We start from the raw sequence: 22,574 nt of genomic DNA on the forward strand, positions 1-22,574 counted from the left end.
CCTCTTTCTAGCCCCGCCGTCTTTGCGTCTGAAGGCAGCCCTGATAGAGCAGATGAAAACGCAATGGTAACTCAATCTAGCTTGCTTGGTGTAAAACGTAATAAAAAGGGGGCCCAGAGTCCAAGCCTGAGGCTGTAAATTTTCTGCCAGCACCGTGCCTGTTGTCCTGCTCAGTCGTTTCTCCGGCAGCTCTTCCTTGCTCTGCCTGGTCCCACCACCAGGACACGTGTGCTGTCACTTTGCCCTCCTGATCTAGGCGTTTCAAAGGAGGCGATTCAGTGGGCTTTAATTCAATAGAGACTCTGGCAAGGGCAGGATGACTCAGAGGAAAGACAGGAAAAAATAGGAGAGACTTTGCTCTTGCCAAAGCCCAGGTGACTGGAGGGAGGGAGGCACGTCCGATATGGAGAGCTGTGCTCCATGTGGACAGCTGGGGGGGAAAAGGCTGGCAGGGCTCATCCCTGGCTCGTGTGCAGCACGGAAAACACCACCATAAGAAGCTAATTATTTCAACTTAGCTAATGGCTTCATTATATATTGGGGAATAAAAAGCCATATGTATTACATACTATCCAGACTTCTCAGTCTCACCTCGGCGTCTGCTTTCGACCAGCTTGTAAATAAATGGATGTGAATGACAAAGCCTTACCTGCTGCCAGCTCCGCGTCTTTCGTGCTCTTACTTCACTGTCCATTTTCATCTCTCTTGTCTAGAAACGAATCAATACCACGTCAGTTCGCACCTTGTCTTGACTGTACGGTGTCATCGGAAATAGCCGGTGGCCAGCGGGGAGGAAGCAGGGGCTGGTGGCTGGCATGCTCAGTCCGGGTGTGGGATATCGCAGCTCAATTCCCTGGGAGGCCACAAACAGCTGCTGTGACCTTCTGTAGGTCGGGAGGGTCAGACCCACTCTGGCACATCATCCCAGCTCCTTGGCCAGGAGCTCAGTGCCACCCCACCAGCTGAAATGGGAGAAAAAGGCTCATACGTGGGCTCAGCAGATGGGAATAGAGGCTGCAGCTCCAGGTGGGACGCGGGCTTTGCAGAAAACTCTCCCAAAAGGAGTGTCTGCGGCAAAGACTTCCACCTCCAACTGGAGAGGGAGAAAAAAAAAAAACCCACACCTGTGGAAACCCCCACACTTTTTATTTGGAACAGATTTTTTTTTGTTTGTTTGAAGTTTTCCTGGCAGATCAACACAAGGGAAGGGGGATGACACGGCTCGATTCAGTCATCTAAGTTATCCAGCAGAAGAGTTAAGGCCTGGGGGACCCTGGATAGATAATGGCGGGGGGAGAGATAGAGAGAGACTCCATTCCACAGCTCTGCTGCAAGCACTCCTTGCTCAGCTCTCTAACACCTCCCTCACGTCTTGAAATCCTGCAGCCAGAGCACCCCAGCCAGACACCCCCTCCCTGGCCTGCGGCGGGGACCCCGTCCTGCATCCCTGGGTCCTAGACCCAACACCGGCCCTGCAGAGAAGGGGGCCACCTCTCCCTCCCTTCCATCCCCACCAGCCGGGGCTGGCGGCAGAGCTCAGACCCCGCAAGCAGCCAGCCCAAGCTCCTACGTTGGGTTGCCCAAATCCTGCAGGTCTCCTTTGCTGCTCAGAGCTAGAGGCTGCCCCATAGAATCACAGAACGTGTTGGGTTGGAAGGGACCTTTAAAGGCCATCTGGTCCAACCCCCCTGCAGTCAGCAGGGACATCTTCAACTAGATCAGGTCGCTCAGAGCCTCATCAAGCCTGGCCTTGAATGCCTCCAGGGATGGGGCCTCCACCACCTATCTGGGCAACCCGGGCCAGCATCTCACCACCCTCATTGTAAAGAACTTCTTCCTAATGTCTAATTTAAAACCAAATATCTAGTTTAAAACCATTGCTCCTCGTCTTATCGCTACATGCCCTTGCAAACAGCCCCTCCAAAGCTTTCCTGGAGCCCCTTTAGGGACTGGAAGGGGCTCAAAGGTCTCCCCAGAGCCTGAACCCCCCCAACTCCTTCAGCCTGGAGCATCTCCAGCAGCAAACCCAAACCAAGCACCGGCAGCGAGGAAAAGCAGAAAACACAGCCCTGCTCATCATCCCCTCCCTTTATAAGATCCCTTCGCCCCAGCTGAGCTCTCCCGCAGCGGTGGCGGAGATCCAGGGCCGCGATGCATTGCACCTGCCTGCAGCATGCTCCGGTCGTTATCCGTGCCCAGGCACAGCTGTAATTAGGGAGGGAAGGAAGGGGCTGGGAGATTGAATGTCCCAAATCACATCATCTCTGTTGCTTTGGATTAAAACATCGCATGACGCACGCTGCAATAAATAGGCAGACAAATAGCCGTTTTAAAATGTGATCCCCACAAGCTGTTTTGAAAAGAAATTATCTCAGCGGAGCGTTAGCTAGAATTACCCCCGTTAGTCGCTCCTCTTCTGCCTCCCTCGCTGGAAAAGCCCTGAGCCAGCACCTCCTGATTTACGGTGCTCAGGGTCGTTAGCGAAGCTGGTTTTAAAACTCTTCGTTTACAGAGACACGGATGTCAAAGTGGGTTCAGCCCCAGATTTGACCTCCAGCACCAGGAAAATGATATGACTGGGTACAACGTCTCTTCCAGAGTCTAAATATCTGCTATCACCTGGAGATGCTCAGGTACACGAAATGGGATAAAGCGGCAACCAGCCCGGCAGGCACCGGCGAGGGGAACGCGTTCCTGCCCCAGCATCTCCTGTTGCTGCAAGGAAAATCTTCGGTCCCTATAAATAAATACCTGGGCTGATTCCGCAAGGCTCCCTTGCCCCGAGATGTTGGCACAGCTCCGGCTTCCTCAAGATGATGCTGCGGTACCCACTAAAGAGCCGGTAGAAGCAGAGTTTGACTTGTTGTCCCAAACAACTTCTTTCTCAGACGAATCCCCGGAGTCTGAATGAATTAATGTAAAGGAGGAGTATTTCTGAAATGTTTACGACTTCATGTTTAATAACCAGCCATAATGTTGACTGTCCTTTTGCAGCCAAAAACTGAATGCAACTCTGGTTCGAAAAATGGTATACACATAAAAAAGCGGGGTATTTCCCTCACCTTCTTATTCAGTCTTTCCACCACATAAAAACACTTCTCTAGAATACAAGCGTTGCCCTGCTGCGCCGGTGAAGACTGCGTGTTCTCCCAGCAGATTGGTCTTTGGGATTTTAATTTCACTGTATTAAATTTTATTTAAAGGGCGCCTTCGGAGTTTTCAATTGGCCGTATGACCCCACGTCGTTTAGAAAACGTGAAACCATGTTGATCCGCGCCACCTTGTGACCTTCGGTATAGATTTTTATGATGATCTCACCTAGGAAGCCGAAGCTGTGGCTGGCCTGGAGCTCCTCTCCCCTCCGTCCCACCGGGACGCAGTGGTTCATCTCACCCCACGTTATCCAGCTCCTCCCGGGTAGATTCCCCCACCCATGCACATGAGCTTACAGGGCGTTGGGAAAATAACATCCTACAAAAACGTTCTTCAAAACCCTCTTATTTCTCAGCACACCCTTTTTCCTGCCGCCCAGCGGGGCTGTGCACAGGCGGGGGCTTTCAACGCCACCAATTTCGGCTTAAAACTGCAAGCGCTCCAAACCTTTTCCTTTCTTTTTCTTTTTTTTTCTCCATAAAGGTGAAGAAAAGAAAACCCCTCCTTTCTTTTAAAAATGCCTCGTGCTAAAATCACTCTGAGGGGTGAAACAATGGGCTGCGATGCTCGCCGCGCCGGCTGCACGGTCCCCACGTTCTTGCCTCCCTCCTTGCCCGTAAATCCAGCTGCCGGCAGGGACGAGGACAATATTTTGGGATTCCCTCCATCCCGCTTGGCCGTTTCCATCTTGCAAAGAGCGGGGAAGTGGGTGCAAAGCGCCGGCGTGCCTCTGGAAGCCCATTACTGTTTTATGGAGGTCACCCTCACCTAATTATGCCACTGTTCCTCCCAGCCCCAGCCTGACCCTGCCTGATCCTGAAACGGATTAACATGTCTTGGTCACTTGAGCGTGTGGTGTGTGTCTGCTCCGGGAGGGCAGCGGCTGAAGGTCTGGCCGTATCTCAATGTTATTTTGACCTCGGCCGTTTTTTTCCGTGGCGAGTCCTTCGCAGACCTGTTGAATGGGGCTTTCATTTCGCTGACCCCCGGGGTCATCTGTTTTCGGAGCATGAAATATGGCTGCCGGTGGACAGGAGGGAAGAGATAAACTTCACTGAGGAGCCTTAACAGGCCAATGAGCCGTGACTAATGATGATTGTGGTTTGTCTTTCGAGGGCATAATTTATTGGGCTGCTGACCACTTAGTGCACCGGCGGGGGGGGGGGGGGGGGCGGAATTAACTCCTTCGGGGGCGGCGCCGGGCGCGGGCTCACGGGGCTCTGCCCAGGAGGGGTTTGTCTGCTCGGGGCTCATCCTTCCCCCCGCCTTTTGCAGAGGGTGCAAGCATTTCTCCCTGCATCTTTTTTCCCCCCTTGCGATGCCTCCCGGTTGTTTTCATCACCTTGTCTCCCCCCGCCCCCCCCAAAAAAAAAAAAAAAAAAAAAAAAGCGCTGCTTCTTGCAGCTTTTTTCCAAGCGGATTTCCTACTGTGATGTCCTCCGTGATGATGCCCCAACTGGTTTTCGTAGCCAGAAAAGTGCCCGTGAAGCACGGTGACCCTTTTCGGCGAGGGAGTGTCGTGCCGCTGGATGGCAGGTGGCCGACGCGAGCCGGGATTGCCCCCGACAAAGGAGCTGGCGTGTCAAACACCGCCCTTACATCTTCATCACCGGGCTCCCTCCAGGCCTGCAGCTTTCTCCCGGGAGGAACGCCTGAGCCTGACGGCACGTTCCCAGCAGCGCTGCCATCCGTCTCTGTCAGCCCCCGGACAGACAGGGACGGACGCCGGCGGGGACAGGGCTGCTCTCTCCCTGCTGCCGCGTGGGCAGCAGCCCCCCCCCCCCCCCAGCAAGGTGTGCACAAGTAGGATCCGAGCCCTGATTTCACCTTTTTTTTTTTTTTTTCAACTTGGCATTCAAGTTTTGGAAGGGTTAATCACAAAAAGTTGGATTTGTCATGGTCGGTAGCTGGAGGAGGTCCTTGGAATTAAGTCATTTCACGCACATCGGTGTTTGAGGGGGAACTGTGTCTTTTCCAGCATCCTAAAAGCTGGATATCAGGAAAAAAATCAGAGGCTGTAGAAGTTTCCGAGAGTCTTTAACTTATTTTAACAGCTAAATTCTGCCTTTGTCTGCACCACTGCATTGCCCAGCGGGGTCAGCTGCCCCGGGTGCAATTAAGGAGGCTCACTTAGTTTGCACGTGCCTCAGTTTCCCCACCTGAAAATATGGGCCAGGGGGAGGATGCTAACACCGACTTTCCGCGCAACGTATTTGGAGATCAGGGGGTGTGAAAAAAGATCTGACGAGTGCTGAGGAAGGGATTTGGTGCGGGGAAAGCAGCTCACCTTTCCTCCTGTCAAAAGATGCCGGCACCCCACGCTTGCCTGGGCGCTGATGGGAGCCCGTGGGAGCCCCCAGCCGTGCCAGCCCTGGCCCCAGGGTTGGAGGGGGGGGTCCTGTGTTTTGGGGTGCTCAGTGCAGAACCATCCGCTGCGGAGCAGTGCAGGGAGAAGAGGGGACTCCGCTTCTGGAAATCACAGGCATGGGGAGAGTCCTGAAAGAGGCGTTTTCAAATAAGCCATAAATTGAATCAAGCAACTGAATTGTCAAACGAGTTGCGATTTAAATGCTGATCCCATAAATCGGAATGAGAGTTGTCTCCTTTAGATAATGCCCCTTAAAAGCACAGAGAAGAGATGTCAGAAAGACTTGGAAGAGTTCCCTGAAGTCTTAAACGGGTCCAAATTTATCTCACCTTTTGAAAAACCGTAAGTATTTCTATACGCAGAGCCATCCTGCCAGAAGAGCTCCCTGCCTTTGAAAGCAGAAGGGCTATTTCAGCAGCAGCGGTGCCCAGCAGTGGGTGTCCTTTAGGATGTGGGGACTTCAGCAGGGCCAAGGACCCCAGGCCAGAAGCCACAAAGTCTCTCCCAGAGCCAACAGCCCTCCAACACGCGCAGCACGAGGTGCCCACAGTGCCCGGCCGGGAGATGGGATGCCAACAGGACAGCAGGTACCTCTCCATCGCTTAGCGTTAAACTTTCCTGCCCTTCAGAGCAAGGTTTGAGAAGGGCTCCGGACATTTGGGACTGGGTTTCTGCTGATTTACAAGCCAAAGGACAAACCATAAACCTCAGTCCCTGAACTGCGGTAAGACCCTTGGCATTGGCCGGGTCCCAGCTGCGATACTTGTACGACGGGGTGCGTTGACGCACCTCGCAGTGACCCACCACTCCGCAAGTTCAACCCCGCCGTAACTCGTTACTAGCAAATTAAAGGAGATATTCTCATCCTATCCGGGCTTGCTGAAGATTTCTGGGGAGGCACAGGAGGAGACCACAGCTCCTCCGATAACCACGCCACAGAAGATTTCGCTGGAGATGGGGATGCTCAGCGACTCGAAAGCCAGAGCAAAAGCAGTGTGCATTACCAGCAGCCCCAAAATCAGGTTGGGGGGGGGGGGTGGGGTGTCCTGTGGGGGTCCTGCAGCAGCTGAAGTGAGTTCTGTGGTTAGATGGGTTTGAGGGAGGACTCAGGAAGACAGTAAATGTTTTACATTAGTATTGCTGGGAGAAATAAATATTAGAAAGAAATTGTAGGTAGAGTCTAGCAGCTTCCGTGTGTGCATGCCCGCAGGTTTTCTGACTTCTTTTTTTTTTTTTTAAATTGCTTTTCAGAAACTTAAAAGGAGCCAACATTATTTATTTCTCTGCATATTTCTTGCAGAAAGGGTAGATGTTTGGAAAGAAAGAAAGAAAACGCCTCCTTCCCCTGCCCATGCTGGCACCTCCTGGGCTGCCCTCCCAGCACCGTCCACCCCGACATTCCACCTCCCGTTTGATCTCCCCTCGCGAGAGACCTTCCTCCAACTGTTATTGTTATCGCTAAATAGTGCCCAGGCAGGAGAGACAAAATTACACCCCTGGGCCCTTTTCCCCCCAGGTGGAGGACCACACACGAGCACGGCCGGCGGTGGGAGAGCAACCTGCGCCCTGCGAGGCGGGAGGAGACAGCGAAGATGCACAAGGCGGGTGAGAGACGGCAGCCGGCGTGGGAATAAAGATGCGAGAAACGTGAGACTGAGTCAGCAGAGAGAGGGGGGGAGGGAAAAAAAAAAATTGGGGAAAAAGAAAATAAAAAAAGCAAGGAAAGCTGAGAAAATGAGCTCAGCGCATCCCACGGTAGATGCAGACCTTGAGGGTTCTGCAGCCACAGTGATTAGCCAAGACATGATCCAGCCCTTGCTGGCCCGATGCAGGGTAAGAGGTCAGCAGCCAGCTGATAAAAGGGAGTATCTTCAGCTCCTCTTGCGGGGTGAGGTGGGTAAAACGCGACTGCAAAGGTCCGTGAGCAAACAGGCTTGCGGTCCCCAAAAAGCATCAGTGGCCACCGGGCTCAGCTCTGCCTTCGTGCCCCAAAACGGGGCCCATTCGGGTGCGGATGGAGATAGGTCTTGCAAAGAAACAGGGCAGCTGCTTCTTCCTCTGTTGTGCTCAGATGCTGTTGTCAGAGAGTTTAATGTGGGGGGGTTGGCGGGGGGGGGGCTATGGTGCAACTTTGTCCTTTTGAAGTGATATTGTTACCTGCTGTCACGAAGCCTTAATGGATGGGAAGATGGGTCTTGGCTGGGCTGAAATTCCCGAGCCCAGCCTTGTAAAAGAGGATCTGAATGTAAAAGAGAGGGGGAGATGTTTAACAGAGCCAAGACCTGGGGATCAAGAGGAGAGAGGAACATCCCAGCGCATCAGGTTAACCCTTACAGTACCAATTTCTGCAGCCCTGGAAGGGCATCTGGAGAAATCACAGCTCGGAAACAGCATGGGGGAAAGCAGGAAGAAAAAAAGTTGGGGTCTTAAAAAAAAAAAAAAAAAAACCTTCAAAAATATTCCAGATCAGTTTTTGGAAGAGGAGATGTAGTTTGTCTTACCCTGAAGCCTCTGCTTTCCTCTCCCACGCCCTCCTGGGGCGGCAGCGCAGGTCCCAGCCCCGCAGCCGGTGGGTAACCGGCGCTGCTGCAAAATCATTAACTCCGCTACAGATGCTTTCGCTTGTTGGGATAAACAGCCCACTGTTGTTCTGCACATGTGAGTTACTGTAAGAGTTGGTGAAAGGTTCTGGATTTATAGCCTTGGAAAATGATTTGTTTTTTGTAAGCCCACAGCTGATAAAGCTGGGGAAACGCCAGTGTGCGATTTCCCTCTACTGCCTCTTGCTCAAGCCCTGCGTCTCGGAGACACCAGCCGTACAGAAGGGGGGAGAAACGCTGGAACAAAAAAGATACCACAAAATCCACTGCTCGCCAAGGTGGTAAATACTGTTTATGCAGATCTGTGTCCGCGTGGGCACAGACCCAGCCACTCTGCTCCATTTCCAGCACTGAGCCATCTTCAGATAGGAGCACAAGCAGGCTGGGGCAGATTAAAGACCTCTTATCCTGAGAGCGGATCCTCAGCAGACAACCTGCATCCACCTTCGGACACTCAAAGCCATCCCGGATGCTCCAGGATAACCCTTTCCATCCTCTTTCACCTGGGCAAAGCGCTGTTTTGGGGTCAGTCTGGATCTCCCCTCTCACAAGACATGCAGACCATGCAGCACCCACCAGCGGGACCCGAGGGTCCTTAACACCTTCACACAATCCTCCATCCCACCAGAAAATCCTGCCTTCCATAGTGCTGTCAAGGAGCAGGATATATGGTCTCAGGATCGTGCTGGAGAAGCTGCCCAGCGTCCGCTTGGCGTGCAGCAGGAAAAGAAAAACCTCCCACCCGACACCAGCGCCCCGCAGGGATGTGGGATATTGCTGCTTTATCCACAGCCATCTTTGGCGGCTTCATTTTGTGGCCCTGAACTGTTGGAACTTAAGGTACAACCTTGGTTGGACGGGGCTTTGAGCAACCTGGTCTAGTGGGAGGTGTCCCTGTCCATGGCAGGTGGTTGGGACTGGATGATCTTTAAGGTCCCTCCCAACCCGAACCATTCTGTGACTCCATGAACGTCCCCTAAATCCAGCCATACCTAGAGATACTTTTGCCGCGGGAGTTTGCCAAATTACGCTCATTGGAGATTACAGCTATGCAAAACCTTAAGTAACGCCAACGTTGTCTCACCTGCAGTATTCCTCCTCTGCCCCTCGGGACTACTGGGAGGTGTCGGTCCTCAGTGCCAAGGAACGTCACGCACCCCAGGCCACAGCGCTCACCGTAACGTGGGAAGTTGCTGCTGCCTCTGTAATTCCCTCTAACTCCAGTCTCTTGGGGGATTTACTGCGTTAAATCAACACATGGATTAACACACCTTGGATGTAGCCCTGTCCTGCCCAGCAATCTCCCGTACAGCAGAGAAAACCGCTTTCTATAGGAAGAGCCTCCTCCCTCCACCCTTTTTCGTTAACTAGGGATCCAACACAGAGAGCAAGCAAAAAGGTGGAGAAAGTCTGTCCCTATCTGCGGAATCCTTGAAGGAGGAATTTACACTCAGCAGGCTCTCGCTCTGAAAAGGAGAGCGATGCTCCAGCACGCTCAGCCCAGCCCCCTGAGAGCCGGTGGGGTGAGAGCCGTGTCCCCCCAGGACAGACACACCAGGGGTGGGCCACAGGCTGCAACGCCCCTCCTTGCCTGATTTAGTCGAGACATGAGAACGGCTCTGTGTCCCCCGTCACTGCTGTGGCTACTTCTCACCCTGCCACCCCACCTACGTCGGTGGCGTTGTTCATATTTTGAAGGACGAAACGCAGAAAGGGAGCTGAAGTTTGAGCAGCGACGTGACGTTCTCAGATAAGACCAGGGCATTTGTGCCAGGGACTGCAAGAAGGGAGCAAGATACGGACCTGCTAACTCAGTCCGATGTCCTAGCCGGCCTTGACGGAAAATAACGGCAAACTGCTCCGTTGACTGCTCTCCCCCACCTCCATCCCACATACCCATCAGAGACGCTGGGCATTAGCAATTTTGTCCTCGGCCACCCCAAATATAAGTTCACCCCTTCAGTCCCAGCTGGGGTAAAAGCTGGCAAAACAGCTGTGGGACCCACTGGGACGAAACTGGTAATAACACTTGGTGAAGAATCAGAGGTTACCAAAGCCGTCATTAAGCAAACTAGGGTTAGGTCTCCAGAAGGTGGGTTGAAAGGCAAACGTCTCCCTTTACAAGTGCAGTGTCTAGAAAAAAAGACTAACCCTACCCCGTTCTAGATAAGGGAAGGAGTAGGTATGTCTTAAATATTTCTATTACTTCAAAGTTCATAAATCTATTGGTTTAAAACTGTCAACAAGAAAGAGGAAATATGAGCTAGAGACGTGGTTATCACCAGGAAAGGAATTTCCTCCAAAGGGAGAGCAAGACAGTAAGTCCAGGAAAGAGGGACAGATAGGGAAATACCTCTACGAGATGTTAGGAATCTGGACGAGCCTGATCTATGAATATGTTTTCATTGACTCCAGCAGACACTGCTTCTGCCCCAGCACAAGAGAAGGATGGCCAGGGAAGATTTGTTTTCAACTCACCAGGAAAAAAAAAAAAAAAGTAATAGAAACCATATGGGTTTATTGGTATTATTTTGTTGGGTTGTTTGGGATATTTTATATATTTTTTTTTTAGAAAGGCTTTGAAATATTTCAAGCTTTTGTCAAATTAAACCCTTTGCCTGGTGGGCCCAATCCTGCTTTTTTTTTTTTTTTGGTAGGTTAAGCTGGTGTCCCCAGGGGGAAAAGTCACCTGACAAAGAGGTTGTATGGTCTGCAGGGCACGATGAAAGGGCGGAAACCCATGGGAAAGAGAAAGGAGACTCTAAGGAAGGACCTTCTGGTCTCAGCTTGAGAGGGGAGCAACGCAAAAAGGAGGAGGAAGAGGGGAAAGCCAGGACTGAAGAAATGAGTGCTGGACTCTACGCCTGCTTTTGGTTTGCGCGGGATGAAACAGAAACGGCATTGACCCCCAGCAACAGCTTTTCCACCCAGAAGCATCCAAACCACCACGGATGCTCAGCTTTGCTGCCATAACATCAGCATCTCTCCAAGCAAGACCATCCAGACTTGCTGCTCAGAGCAAAGGAGAGCTGAAGAGCTGACACATTCCCAAATAGTGACGGGAAAAGGGCAGAGCTTATATCAGGAGTGCTCAGCACCCAGTCAGGAGGTGCCTGCGGAAGGCCACAGCGATGGGAACTGCACATGGAGCGAGCCCTGTGACTGTCATTGCTCCAGAGGGTGATGGGCTACCCCCGTGAAGGTGCCGAGGACCAAAAATAGGTGCTTCCCTACAGGTGTATCAACAAATCCTCAAACGAAGGAAACTGGCTCTTAACTGGAACTGTGGCTGTGCAGCCTCCCAGTGCTAATGGTACTGAAAACCGGGCATTTAAGATATCGACTTTATTGTGGCCACCAGCCCGGAACGGTCATGGCTTGGTCTGAGCGGATGGAACCTCCCCATCACCCCTGGCTCTGGACATGGCACTGCCTTGTGCGTCTATTCTGGGAATACACCGAGGACTCCGGTTCCCAGAGCTGTCAGAGCAGCACTAAATCCACCCAGAAGACGTTCAAACAAACACATTACAGCAGATAAAGGATCAGATAGTTTGATGTCTCCGACTCCTACCTGAGAGCCGCATGGCAGCGCAATTGTACCCTGCCCGAATTTCATCCTCTCTCTGTATATCTGAAAATGGTTCTTTAATAAGCCCCGTCCTTCCCTTCTGCTTTTATCTAATTCTGCCTGAAGTCACCATCCTGTCTTAGGGCAAAGTTCCCACCGCTGCCCACCCCTCCCCTCCTTTCTCTTGATAACCCAAGCCCTCCCAGCCCCATCCGCCCGTGCGCTGCTCTGTGGGTAAGCAGTAACTTGCTCATATAAGAATGTTTACATTTGAATATGAGTACAATTACACCAGCCGATCTAATAGTCTGCTCTGTATATGTTACTGAGTACTTAGGGCCATTTTTTTGAAAGCCATTATGCTCATGTGATTTTCCTCAAAGCCTTTCGAAGGGATTTTGTTTTGACAGGAGGGCATTAAGGGGGTGAAACTGATAGCATAAGTACCACTTACAGACTTTGATCAGCTTGGGTCATAATTCTCTTGGAGAAAGTCTTGTATATATTAGAGAAGGAAATTAATTTTATTGCCGCTGTGGCTTTTTTTTTTTTCCTGCCAGTAATGTCCAAGCACTTGCGCTCAGATTTTTTTTTTTTTTGGCGCAATCCCCCTGTGCTCCGGAGCTGAAGCACAACTTGAGCTCCACCGGCATGGCAGCAAAGAGGCTGCCGGCACGGCCTGGGCTCTCATCTCAATCCCCAGGAGGAGGGTTCCCTCCGACGCCATCCCACAAGGCAACAAGAGAGACTCGCGAAACTCTTCCTTCACATGCTGTAAACGTTGTACGGATGAATTACAGCAAGAATACCCTTTTTTGCATCTGTAAATAGTCAAAGGTAAGCAGGTAACTGGACCTTATTGATCCCTACAAAGTATTATTTGGGATGCCCAATTCACGGGTTAACGATTTGAGAAGAGCTACGTGAGAACGGTTCGATATAGCAAATATTTCTGCAGCCAAGACCCAGAGAAAATAACCAAGGTACACCAGGGAGAGAAGCAGAACTGACTGGCCCTGTAGATTTTGGGGCAAATAGATGTTTTTCTCATGTCTGGCCGTAAGTCAAGCTCCTTACTCTGCATCTCAGGTCCTGGGCACACAGGGGAGGAGCTGACACTGTGGCACAGAAGCACCTGGTCCAGGCTAAGACAGCAATCAGGGCAGAGGGCTACGCCGTCGCCACAAGCTCAGCTAACGAGCCATGGGAGCTCAGGCGCACGTTTAAAGCGGGGTGAGTAGATGGGGAGAAGAAGCCATATCCTGCAGGAAGAGTTAAACCTGGTCATCAGAGCTTTTGGCCAAAGGAGTAACACCCCAAAGAACAGCTCAGCCAGTGGGGAAACGGTGTAATATCAAAACTACCGCACGTCTGAGCTGGTCATAAAAGAAACAAAGAAAAAATAATTCTGGAAAAAATCTCCCTTTGCTAGTATTTTCACTAGTATCTTTGTTGTCTGGTCAGGTGGTGTTCCAGCCATCACTTTCCCTTGGTGCCACTCAGTGAAATGAAGGGAAAGGAGAGCACAGACAAGCAATCTCCGGGAGCTGATAGCCATCTGCAGCTGTCACACATCTCAGCAGCACCTTGTCAGCAGGTAGGAGCTGGCTGTGATCTGTAGCCTGCAGTCGTCAAGGACGTTCCCTCCTTAAAGACAAGCTGATGGTGTCACCTAGAAGTGCAGAGCTGCGTGAATCCCTTCCCTCCTTCCCAAAAACCTTCTGTCAGCCCACGCCTTGGTCTCCTCCACCAGAGAAGAGCGAGCAACACATGCCCACCCTCCTGTATTCACTGTAACACATTTCTGCAAGATGTTTGGAGTGGAATTAATCCCACTTAACATTGGCAATCTAAAAGCAATGTCTAGTCTAAGATAATGTTTGGTCTAAACACAAGACGCTCCTCAAAAAGAGTCTTTCTGCCTCCTTAGCCACCTCCAGAAGCACCAGCCTTTTGCCAAGGACAGTAGAAAAAGCAGAAACAGCTGAAGCAGGCTCTTACCTTGCCTTCGGCTGGAGCCAGAAAGATTCCTGTCTTCATTTGGGGTCTCTACAGGGATCCAGAATCTGCATCATAAAGAAAAAAAGACATCAAAAAACCTGTAAGAAAGACACACACCCCCCCGGAAGGCAAAGGTGGCATGCATTACCTATGTTGGCCCGTTCAGGTGAGCTACAGCTGCAGTTCAGCCCTGCAGAACAAAAAGCTCCAGGACTTTACTCCTAGTGATACCCCAGTCCACGCTGCCAGGTAGAAGATTCTTATGGGCTGCGGCTTGAACGAAGCCTAGATGAACTTCCAAACCAGTTCCAAGCGTGACACCCACACCCCAAGAGATCCTCTACTGCTGGGGGCAGGACAGAACGGATGCAGAAAAAAAATAAATGCCGTGATCCCAGCCCATTTGAAGTCTAACTGGGACCTACCTTTAGACCAACAGCTATCTAGCCCTAATTCAAGTCACACATGAGCCTTTCACATTAAGGGAGTGCTTTAATTCCTGCCTGGGTCAGCCAGAGCGAACCATGGTCTGAGATCTCCCTGGAAGCAGGATGCTTTTAGCAGTATTGGGTCCTTTGACAGGGCGATACATCACTGACGGGGACTGAAAAGAATAGCCCCTCTTCATCCTTACCCCCACTCCCTGCCAAATCCAGATTGGAATCGAGAGCGGAAATGTTTTGTGCGTAGCTAGTGAAGCTGGTTGGAAAATTTTTGTCAAAACAGATTTCCATCAGAAAACGACACCCTGTTGGCTTTGGCAAATTTTTATTCAGGAACAAAGTGGAGAGAGAAAAAAATGTAAATGTCAGCATGCCCTTTTGACATTTTCCCCCAACGAAAAGGATGGACTTTCTTGCTTCGAAATGACTTTTCCTTGACATTCATTTTCTACGTTCAACTCAAAACAAATCAACTTTTCTACCAAAATGGAATCTGTTGACTACTCTAAGAGGTTTTTTCCTTTTGGAGTTGAATATGCAGAAATTCTAGGATACTGGCTTTTTCCAAATTCGGGATGGGATCAGAGGGGGGAAAAAAAAAAAAAACACTTCATTTTTTTCTGGTGAGTCAAAGATTCATTCTTCATACCAGCCATGCCCCCACTGGTTGAATTTCTCTTTCTTTCCTTGCTCATCCTGGAACAACACTTATCTTCAACTTAACTGCTTCATGAATTTTCAGCTCTAGCGCTACCTTTCTTCCCATTTCTCTTCTCCCAGTCCTGAGTTGACATCAGAACAGTCAGAAAAACCCAAAATCAACTCGGGTGCCACATGTTGAGCTGGAATCCAGCAGACGGGAAGTGTTTACCCTGGAGATCACCAGTGATCTCTGTACGCCCAACCTTTCTCCCCGGGTTCAGCCCTGGCTCATAGCTTGGGAGGAGCAGCATGAGCTCTCGATGCCCTCTCCTGCTGCTGCCAGGGACAGAAGTGACCAACTTGTCTCATTCTGCCTTCCAACTTACTCCCTTTCTCCATCAAGGGCTGTAATCCGCAAGGATTTCTCTCTCCCTCTCCTGCAAAAACGAACAAACGCTGGGAGAAAAATCAACTGTGCCTTCTATGAAAGCAGCTCCTTTTTTTCAGCTCAGGCATTGTCTGGTGAAATGCGATCTGCTTTTTCCTCTATGCAATAGGTTCCCAAAACAATTGGGAATTTAATTCAAGAGTGTAATATAGACGCATTTTGCTTAAGCTTAACCATCTGCAGCGAAGTGTCTCATCTATGCTGACTGTGTGGCCGTCTTCTGCCGTCAACAGACAGTAGATCTACAGGGAGAGAGATCCCCACCGCATCGCTCCGCTGGCTATAAAGGGCACTCAAATATCTATCTTGCAGAGAGCTCCAGTTTGCTAAGACACATGGCACGTCATTTCTTACCTTGGAGTGCAGTTCTGGACTCGTACCAGCTTTGGCAAACAGGGAACTGGGACTCTGCTCCCTCCCCGCGGTGTTTCCCAGCCCCTTTGCTGCAAAAGAAGAATGAAAAGGTCTCAAACACGCTCTTGTCTGACCTCAGCAAATGCAACCCCCTGTTACTGAGTACTGACATTGCAAACAGATGCTGTAATGAACCTGGAAAACGAGCAGTCCTCAACACAGTGTCCTCAGCTTCGGCTTTTTTAGAAGGGCGCAAGTGCGCATCAGCAACCACAGAGCAGAGCTACGGCCTTCGCTGCGCCATCCTGCACAACCAAGTTCTCAGCCCGCGGTTATCAGACCCTCAACAGAGCCACGGACTGCTGCGGAGGGATCCGTGAGAGACACCTAGGGAAAACAAGTCCATAACCAGGAGCTTAAAATGCCTGCGAGGAGCTCATGGGGGATTTGGGGGCGAATCCACAACTCAAAGATTGAAAACAGCCAGACTAAACCCTTATTTTTTATTATTTTTTTTTAACTCAGCCAAAGCTGATGAAATGTCTCCCTCCTCATCCCCAACATCTCTCCTACATGCAGTAGATTTATCTCGCTTGAAACTATCTAGATGTTCCCGCAGGGACTTTCCCGTGCGGGTCTGCTCTCCGGCAAACAAGCGCGGCTGCAAAGCCAAGCCGTGCTCAGGTCCTGCCTTGCCCAGAAGCGCAGGAGTTTTTGAAGCCGGTGCCAAGGATTTCCCTCGGGTTTGCAGCTGATTCAGAGTTAGGGCCAAACTCCAACTGTATTTCACCGCAGGCAAGACCGAGCGCCTCGGAAAGGATCATTCCCTCGCATCTTGGTAGCCCTTGGAAAAACTGCACCACAAAATAGCATCTCGACAGGGTTCAGCCACTCTGGCTACTCCCCGGAGGGCTGGGGAAGACAACTCCGAGCTTCGAGCCAAAAAGGGACTGCGGCATTTTGTGGCCAACCCAAAGTGCTGCGGGAGCAGTGGATTGTACCAAGGGGTTACAGGCTGCTGGACCTCCCCGGTGTGACAAAACTCAGCTGCTGGAGGCAGGAGAAAGCACTTTAGATAAGAGGCCAGCGGGGGGGGAAGGACCAAGCATGCTGGTTACTTGGTGCTGTCAATCACAAATCTGCCAGGGTCCCTCTGGAAGAGGCTGGAGTTCAGAGAGCTGCCGCAAACATCCACACCTCTGTCCCTCCAGGCAGGGCAGCCGATGCTCTCGGCTCAGGTGGCCACGCTGCACGTCCAGGACCCTCCTCACTGGCTGCTCCACACCCTCCCCGGGGAAGACGCCTCCAACACCGTAGCCGGTGACCCTCGGCACCGCGGAGAAATTCAGGCTGACAATTTATTGATAACGTCAGGCAACACTTGAGCTTCTCTACGGACCTGAGCCCTCCCTGCTCCGAAGGACACAGATGGTGGGAGCAAGGGGTGTTTTCTGAAGTCCCACCCGGCCTCGCACTTTCCTTCCTGCCACTTCCAGGTACCTTCATCAAGGACAATCGATGTGTGTCCCAGCCCTCCCTCCCCTTGCTGACAAACGAGACAACTTCAGGGCTTTGCTTGGGCACGGGAGCAGGTGCTGCGCTGACAAAGCAGTAAGGGGGAGGAACCCCAGGCTTCCCGTACAAAGTAGCCTTTCAGCATTGACTTTCTTGGCTTGTTTCTTGCTGGAAAGGAAGAAAGAGGGGGGAACGGAGCTGAATAATATTTAAACAAATGCACGTGCTCACTCCATACATCAAATCATTGCTATAAATCAGTCTAGACTGCAGATGAGCAGAGCAATGCTGGATGCTACCACAGAGAATCTAGCCCTAAACACTAGACAGAGTATTTAACTGTTGGGGATGAGCAGTAACTGCCCCACGAGGAGGCACAAGCCAGGGGCTGAGGGTGACCCTGGCACAGTCAATGCCCTCCGCAGCGGGGTGCTTTTGCAGGGTCTGAACGCCGTGGGGAGCATTGACAGTCCCAGGGAAAGCGAGTCATGAATCAGGTTCAGAGCCCACCCAGAGCTGAAGAAAAAGGACCGGAGGCAAATGGTCTGTTCAGAAGACAGGACCATACACAGACTACCTGCAGTAGAGGAACCAGGTCCAGCCAGGAGGAGAGACAAGTTACTTACAGGTCTGAAGCTCAGGCAGGAGGTAGGGATAGAGACAAACTACCTGCAGCAGAGGGCTCAGGTGCATCCTGAAGGCAGAACAGGAGACAAGGTACCCACAGCACATGTCCACACTCCATCCTCAAGGCCAGGGACAAACCAGGCACACCTACAACAGAGCCCAAAGAGGGAGCAAAGGCTCAGGGCTGCCCTTAAATAGAGCTCCAGGTCCATGGGAAGAGGAGGGATGGGTAGAAGCCCCAGGTGAGGCTGGTCAGGTCAATTTAGGCCAATTAGTGCCTCAAGATGACCAACTTGCACCTGCTCCTGCTGTGATGTCTGCCATGGGAGGGGAGAGGCTGGTGGGACAACCTTAAGGGGCTCTGGGGTCAGGGTTGGAAAATCACACTGAGGAAATATCTTCCAAGAGCAGCAAGGACCTGAGCGCGTCCCATTGCCCAGTCAGGCAGGTGGGGAGCCAACAGAAGGATCTGATGTGGTGGATTTGCTGAATGGTGACAGACGTGCCCTCGACGCCACGTAGGAAAAAAGTCGTTTCTCACTGTTACACACGTACGTGTGAATTGCTCAGGATGTTTCCCCTGTACCTGTCCTAGATGACCATCAGAGCAGGGGTCTTCCCTTGGAGCTCTCCTTCCCCACCAACAGACTCACAAAGCTGGTTACCACCCCCGGCCATCAAACCCCCTCTGTTTCCCGAGCTCGCAACGCTCTATTCTGGGCCCCCCCACAGCAGAAAGGAAAAACGTAGCCATCGGCGTGGCACGTGGAAGACGGCACTCAAACGCACCTTCTGGAGGACAACCGGCCTTTGAAGGCGCACAACGCCTCGTACAGCCTGAGACTTTTAATCGTTGCTCCGCGTGGTGTTTTCCACCGGGCGTGCGGGGCGAAGCAGGGTGCGGGGGGGGGGACGCGAAACGCTATCTGCCGATTGCCGAACCGCCAGACGTGAGGGCAGTTCCCCAGAACACATTGACGTATTGTACGGCAGAGGGAGGCCTTCAGAGCGCGCTTTGACTGTGTGCCAGGCCTAGGCAGTGTGCTGCTTTGTATTAATTTGTGTAACTTCGTGAATAAACTGTGCTTGGCTTGTGTATGAATTTTAAATGAATTGTTAACACATTTTTATGAATCGAGGAGGAGGTGCTAGCTGGGGAGGTTGACTGTTTGTTGTTTAAAGCAGAGGAAATCAATCATGGTTTTTCGCAAAATAAAACTTTATTGAGCTGTAATAAACAGATACTTCTAAAAAACATTTAAAACCACATAAAAACCAAGTAGAAGGTGCTTGACTGCTTCAGCATGAATCGCTGGTCAGTGAATACATATCTGTATTAAAGGTCCTCTTTTTTTTTTCCTAACAGCAAGAAGGAAGATGCATTAATGTGCTACACTGGTGCCTTCACGGCAGGGGGAAGATGTGCCTATGGCCTGATGCCCGAGGCCATCGCGAGACCCCGTGCAGCGGCTGCCAGACGCCAGTTTGGCGATGTCTTGATGCAGGATGCTTTGCTATGCCAAAGGCTGCCCGCTGCACTTTGTAACGCAGGAATACACCCACCCTCTGGGCTTTCTGCTCCCGTCCATCCTCTCCCATCCTTTCCAGAGACTTTTGACTTGTAAGATGGTTGGGAAACACAACCTCCCACATCTATTTCTTCATCCTTCTCTTAGCAGCAGCAAAGGGGATTCTGCTTAAGGTTGTTGCTGGGGAACAGAGAAAACAGAAGTGAGAAAACTCTGAGTTTTTTCCTATGAAGATTGGAAGCGAGTCGGCTTTAATTAAAAACAGAGGAGCGGTTCTCACTATGGTGAGTCCCTCTCTCTTCTACTATCCACTGGCTGCTGCCGTTGGGAAAGTGGGGTCACAGAACAACAGAAAAGACATCTACGCTAAGGGGAGGTCACTTTGGTGGCCTTTGCAGTGAAATTACTCCTCTTTCTCCATTCCACAGCCCGAAGAATGAAAAACTTCAGGCGTCAGCATGGATGAGAGAGAAGAAAGTTGAAAGAGCCAGAGAAGGAAAATGTGCAGGTCTACAGGATCTCCAAGGCTTTGGCTACTACATGGCAATCAGGTGTCCAGTGGAGGGAGCAGAGCATCTCCTACAGTAGAACGAAGGCAACTTCCTAACTGTGTAATAGAGGTGTAGATAACGGAGGATAAAAGGGAGACCCAGGCCAAGAGAAACCTCAAGTGGAGAAAGTTCACATTGCTGCCTGTTCCTGCAGGCTGAGGTCTTCCAAGCCAAACCCCCCCCCAGCCGAGAGACAAACCAGTTCTGCTACTTTCCCTCCCCAAACTCCAAGTCATTCTTCTTGGAACGGGAAACTCTGACTGGAAATCCAATGGGCTGGATCTTGATGCTTCCATTACAGGCTTGTGTTACAGTGTTATTCATAAAAGGTCCTGCAGACTGAATGACCAGTTGCTGGATTGCTTCCAAGGATTATTTAAACTTTTCCATATTTTGTAGGTCTCGATTTGAATGTGTGACTTTGGCCAGTGCATTGATTGATGTTGCTAAAAACGCTCGCTGCTCCCCCCCTCCGGAAAGTATGTGTTTTGGAATGTCTCTGGATTACTGTTAATAGTGAGCTTCTCGCTTGCCGCAGATCACTGGTGGTTGTTGTTAAAATGAGTGGATTACTTCAAAAAGCAATTCCCTGGTCCTCTGCCCATGCATGCTGGCTGCCATTTTGGTTGAGGACAGGAGACAAATTTTTCATAACTCATGAACAGAGCAAGGAAAACACAACATTGTTCCTTCGGCTGCAGAGGGCGGTTTTCTGTGCCGTTGTGTCTCGTGGCTGCAATCTCTGTTTTCCCATAAAACAAAAGCTTCAGCTGGAGTTTTGCCCGGGACTGGATCGTTTTGTAGCATCTTCATCCTGCACATACACCTAAAGGGGGCCTACAGGAAAGACGGGGAGGGACACTTTATCAGGGAGTGTAAAGATAGGACAAGTGGTAACGGTTTTAAACTGAAACAGGGGAGATTTAGATCGGATATTAGGAAGAAATTCTTTACTGTGAGGGTGGTGAGGCACTGGAACAGGTTGCCCAGGGAAGTTGTGGATGTTCCATCCCTGGAAGTGTTCAAGACCAGGCTGAGCAACCTGGTCTGGTGGGAGGTGTCCCTGCCCAGGGCAGGGGGGTGGGACTGGATTAAGTTCTCTTCTAACCCAAACCATTCTATAATTCTATATCCCTGATGCTGATGAGTGGGACCAACAAGGTTCCTTCCTCATCACCAGGTATGCCACTTCTCCATGGCATATCCCAGCACAGCAGCATCAAACGAGCTTCTTCATCTCACCTAGTGCTAAACGTCAGAGCTGGAGGACAGACAACTAACTGTCCAAACACCTTCAAAATCAAGGGGAAAGGGGCAGCTCTTCTAGCATGTCGTTCATCCATTCCCACCTGAGGTATGTCTGCTGCTGGGGTGGACTGAGTCACCCAAGGAAACCACTTCTGTTTCTCCTCTTAAAAGAGCAGCGTAAACTACATCATGCTCTTGGATCACAAAGTCCAGAGCCAAACTTGTGCTGCCCATAGCCGCACAGAGCCCAGGACGTCTTGGAGCACTTCCCGGGCCAGAAAGCACAAGGTTTATTTGTGACTTTTACCCTCACATCACCTGTGGGCAGGGAGGAAGAAATGGTGTCTTCAGCCCTGCTATGTGGGGTTAAAAGGAGCGGAGAGACAAGTTGGGCAAGAGATTTCAAAGATGGGACCAGAACATTTACTACGTAGGGACCGGGGCAGCGTGGGATTGTGGTTTGCCTGAGTATTGAAAATGCAGCATCGCTCAGCAGAACGGAGCTCATAAAGACCTTGGGCTCTTCTGGGAGACAATTAAATTTGACCAGCATAAATTCAGGGTTTTCTGATGGAATTCAAAACAAGGGATGGATCCAGGACGTGCAGAGACAAGACAAGTCATACCAGCAATGGCTTGTTGTGTAGGTTGGGACTCGCTACCTTATAACTTACCTGACATTGCACAAAACTGTGTGTCACCAGGCAGAAAAATACTGAAAACAAATTCTTGAAGCCAACAGATTGGAGATGTCAACATCACCACCAAGGCACAAGCTCAAGATCATTTGCAACATCGCAACACTCGAGGGGCAGAGAAAGAAGACTTCCAGCAACCCCATTCTGCAAAAGAAGATTGTAAAAGATATGACTTGAAAGAAAATTAGAAAAGGAAAGAGTAAAGGTGGGGTTTTCACTATGTGGCTTCTGAGCTTGTAAGAGGTCACATTTTCCGGCTATTCTTTGCAAACACGAGTGTTAGAAATGGGCTTTATTTAAAGAAAATGAAAGCTCAAGTAATTACATGGCTTCAGGAGCCAGGACTCTAAGAAAAACACCAAGTATTTCAAGAGTTGGCGATGCTGCCTGTGGAAAAGGAGTGAGTCATCCTGTCTTTTTGGACTCCTGGGTGGGGGAGGGAGACCAGTGAGGGGGATTAAGCTCAGCCACTCGTGTGGCTGCGGGCCCACTGGCTACCTCCCCAGTATCCCCGTGCATGGCTGTGATGGGAGACACGAAGGCTGGTGTGACCAGGACCAGGGATGCAGAGCCCTCAGGTACCTGCCTGGGGTGCAAAGGGACAAAAATGCCATATGGCATCTGGGGAATGATCAGGAAGGTGAAGAAGGGGGAGTCCCTGGGCTTGCAGGCACAATGTCTCCTTCAGCCCTGGGAGCGCATGTTAGAGGGAATTTCTTGCAAACCAGCAGCTATGAGCCTTGCAGCGAGGTACAATCCCTCTTCTCCTGGGCAAAGGCTTTGAAAGGCTGGATTATTCCTTCTTTAAAGGGATGCAGACAGACTC

The sequence above is a fragment of the Rissa tridactyla genome, chromosome 13, assembly GCF_028500815.1.
Source record: "Rissa tridactyla isolate bRisTri1 chromosome 13, bRisTri1.patW.cur.20221130, whole genome shotgun sequence".
NCBI lineage: Eukaryota > Metazoa > Chordata > Aves > Charadriiformes > Laridae > Rissa > Rissa tridactyla.